The following is a 4,072-nucleotide window of genomic DNA, read 5'->3' on the forward strand; positions in this document are numbered from 1 at the left end:
AACTAGAAAAAAAAATTCCACAATTTGTACGGAAACACGAAAGACCCTGAATAGCTAAAGAAATCTTGAGAAAGAAAAATGGAATTGGAGGAATCAGGCTCCCTGACTTCAGACTATACTACAAAGCTACAGTAATCAAGGCAGTATGGAACTGGCACAAAAACAGAAATATAGATCAATGGAACAGGATAGAAAGCCCAGAGATAAACCTACACACATATGGTCACCTTATCTTTGACAAAGGAGGCAAGCATATACAATGGAGGAAAGACAGCCTCTTCAAAAAGTGGAACTGGAAGAACTGGACAGCTTCATGTAAAAGAATAAAATCAGAACACTTCCTAACACCATAAAAAATAAACTCAAATGGATTAAATGACCTAAATGTAAGGCCAGACACTATAAAACTCTTAGAGGAAAACATAGGCACAACACTCTATGACATAAATCACAGCCAGATCCTTTTTGACCCACCTCCTAGAGAAATGGAAATAAAAACAAAAATAAACAAATGGGACCTAATGAAACTTCAAATCTTTTGCACAGCAAAGGAAACCATAAACAAGATGAAAAGACAACCCTCAGAATGGGAGAAAATATTTGCAGAAGAAGCAACTGACAAAGGACTAATCCCCAAAATATACAATCAGCTCATGCAGCTCAATATCAAAAAAAAAAAAAAAACCCAATCCAAAAATGGGCAGAAGAGCTAAATAGATATTTCTCCAGAGAAGACAAACAGATTGCCAACAAACATATGAAACGATGCTCAACATCACTAATCATTAGAGAAATGCAAATCAAAGATGACAATGAGGCATCACCTCACACTGGTCAGAATGGCCATCATCAAAAAATCTGGAAACAATAAATACTGGAGATGGTGTGGAGAAAAGGGAACCCTCCTGCACTGTTGGTGGGAATGTAAATTGATACAGCCACTATGGAGAACAGTATGGAGGTTCCTTAAAAAACTAAAAATAGGGCTTCCCTGGTGGCACAGTGGTTGAGAATCTGCCTGCTAATGCAGGGGACATGGGTTCGAACACTGGTCTGGGAAGATTCCACATGCCGCAGAGCAACTAGGCCCATGAGCCACAACTACTGAGCCTGCGCATCTGGAGCCTCCACAACAAGAGAGGCCGCGATAGTGAGAGGTCCGCACACTGCAATGAAGAGTGGCCCCCACTTGCCACAACTACAGAAAGCCCTCACACAGAAATGAAGACCCAACACAGCCAAAAATTAAATAAATAAATAAAATAGAACTACCATACGACCCAGCAATCCCACTACTGGGCATATACCCTGAGAAAACCATAATTCAAAAAGAGACATGTACCACTATGTTCATTGCATAGCCAGGACATGGAAGCAACCTAATTTTTCATCAACAGATGAATGGATAAAGAAGATGTGGCATATATATACAATGGAATATTACTCAGCCATTAAAAGGAACAAAATTGAGTTATTCGTAGTGAGGTGGATGGACCTAGAGTCTGTCATACAGAGTGAAGTAAGTCAGAAAGAGAAAAACAAATACTGTATGCTAACGTATATATATGGAATCTAGAAAAATGTTACTGATGAACCTAGTGGCAGGACAGGAATAAAGATGCAGACATAGAGAACAGACTTGAGGACACAGGGCAGGAAGGGGAAGGTGGAACAAAGTGAGAGTAGTATTGACATATATACCCTAACAAAGGTAAAATAGCTAGTGGCAAGCTGCTGTATAGCACAGGGAGATCAGCTCAATGCTTTGTGACGACCTAGAGGGATGGGATACGGAGGGTGGGAGGGAAGCTCAAGGGGGAGGGGATATGGAGATAAATGTATACATATAGCTGATTCACTTTATTGTACAGCAGAAACTAACACAACATTGTAAAGCAATTATACTCTAATAAAGATGTTAAAAAATAAATAAAAGACCACCCCAGCCTCAAGTGAGGGTGATGCATGTAGAGGTATGCACACAGAAAGGGAAGAATTGGATGACATCCAGCTTTGGAGATCATCTACCACAACATAAATCTGTTAAATAATCATAACCAAGAACTTCCCACAAAGAAAACTACAGGCCTAGATGATTTCATTGGTGAGTCCTATCAAATATTTAAGGAAGAAAATTACCAATCTTACACAGAAGAAAAATTCCTCAATAAAATATTAATAAATAGAATCCTGCAACATATAAAAATGATTATATATCATGGCCAAGTGGATTCTAAGAAATGCAAGTTTTTGAATGTTGAATCAAAAACAAATCTGTAATTCATCCTGTTAGTGAAATAAATAAGGAAAATCATATAGCCATTTTAATAGACGCAGGAAAAGAATTTGACAAAACTTAACACCAATTCATGACCAAAACTCTCAGCAAACTAGAAATAGAAATGTATTTCCTCAATTTGATAAATGGCATTTATGAAAAAACTACAATTAGTATCATACTATGTGATATACTGCATGACACTCACAACTTCTACTGAACATTATGCTAGAGGTCCTGTATACTTCAATAAAGCATGAAAAATGACTAAAAGGCAAAAAGAATGGAAGGAAGTCAATAAAACTGCCTTTGTTCATAGAAAATGTGATTGTCTACATAGACAATCCTAAAGAATCTACACAAAACTACTAAAATTAAGAAACAAATTTAGCAAAGTCACAGATACAAGGGTAAAAACAAAAATAATTGTATTTCTATATGTTAACAATATATGTATTTCTATATGCTAGCAATAAAACTTGGAATATAAATTTTTTTTGATTTACAATAGCATGAAAAAATATTAAATACATAGAAACACATTTAACAAAAGATACCTAAGATCTCCATACTGAAAATTATAAAACACTGCTAACAGAAATTAAAGGAGACCTTCCTTCACACATTAAAATTAGGGAAATACTGACTTTTTCTTGAGATATAATTGGCATTGTTTTAAAAATAGCGCAAAATGGAGTAATTTGCTCCCAGAACAGCAAACCAAGACGTCATTGCAGTTTCAGCCTCTCCTAGGAATGTGAATTTTATTTTTTTAATGTGGTATTATCTTTAATTAAGTACAAAAGTTTTTCCAATCATGTCACCTAGAGATCATTTTATCCACTACTTTGTTTGGCCGCCAGTCTCTTGTCCCTCTCCTCAGCAATGGTAAGGCAGATACCCTTTCCATGGGGAAGAGAGATCCATGGTTTGTTGCCTTTGCCAATAACGAAAATCTTGGAGATCCCAGTGGCAAAGCTGTTACCATTGACATCTTTCACATGAACTACATCAGAAGAACCAGGATGTCTCTCCCGGTTGTTGATCACACCAATTCTTCCCAGGTTAGCACCTCCAGTCACCATGCACAGGTTACCAGTGTCAAATTAGATGAAATTAGTAATCTTGCCAGTCTCCAAATCAATTTGAATGGTGTCATTCACCTTGATGAGGGGATCAGGGTAGCAGCGGTGCAAGCACCATGGGTCATCAGATGAAGGATTCCTTTTGTCCCCACAAAGATCCTTCTCACTTTGCACAACTTGTACTTGGCCTCCTCAGGTGTAATACAATGGACAGCAAAGCGACACTTGGTGTCATAGAGCAGACGAAAATTCTCTCCAGTCTCTCCAATGCTGATGATGTCCATAAAACAAGTGGGGTAGGTTATAACAGTGCAGACATTGCCATCAATCTTAATGAAACACTGCAGGCAGATCTTTATTTCATCTCCTGTTAGGGCATACTTAAGTCTGTTCCTTAGGAAAATGATTAGGGGAGACATGAGCCATGGCTGTGCTAGGCAAAAAGAGAGCTAGGAATGTGAATTTTATTTTATTTATTTATTTATTTATTTATTATTTTGGCCATGTTTTGTCTTCATTGCTGCGCATGGGCTTTCTCTAGTTGTGGCGAGCGGAGGCTACTCTTCCTTGTGGTACACAGGCTTCTCATTGCAGTGGCTTCTCTTGTTACAGAGCATGGGCTCTAGGCTCACGGGCTTCAATCGTTGCGGCACGCAGGCTCAGTTGTGGTTCGTGGGCTCTAGAGCACTGGCTCAGTAGTTGTGGCACA

The 4,072-nt window shown here is 38.2% G+C and overlaps 1 pseudogene; it reads right to left on the bottom strand.

Moving 5' to 3' along the window:
• Window positions 1-3,114: 3,114 nt before the first annotated feature.
• On the bottom strand, window positions 3,115-3,782 carry LOC137221034 (small ribosomal subunit protein eS4, X isoform-like; annotated as a pseudogene).
• Between the last annotated feature and the right edge of the window lie 290 nt (window positions 3,783-4,072).

Source organism: Pseudorca crassidens, chromosome 3 (genome assembly GCF_039906515.1).
Source record: "Pseudorca crassidens isolate mPseCra1 chromosome 3, mPseCra1.hap1, whole genome shotgun sequence".
Classification (NCBI taxonomy): domain Eukaryota; kingdom Metazoa; phylum Chordata; class Mammalia; order Artiodactyla; family Delphinidae; genus Pseudorca; species Pseudorca crassidens.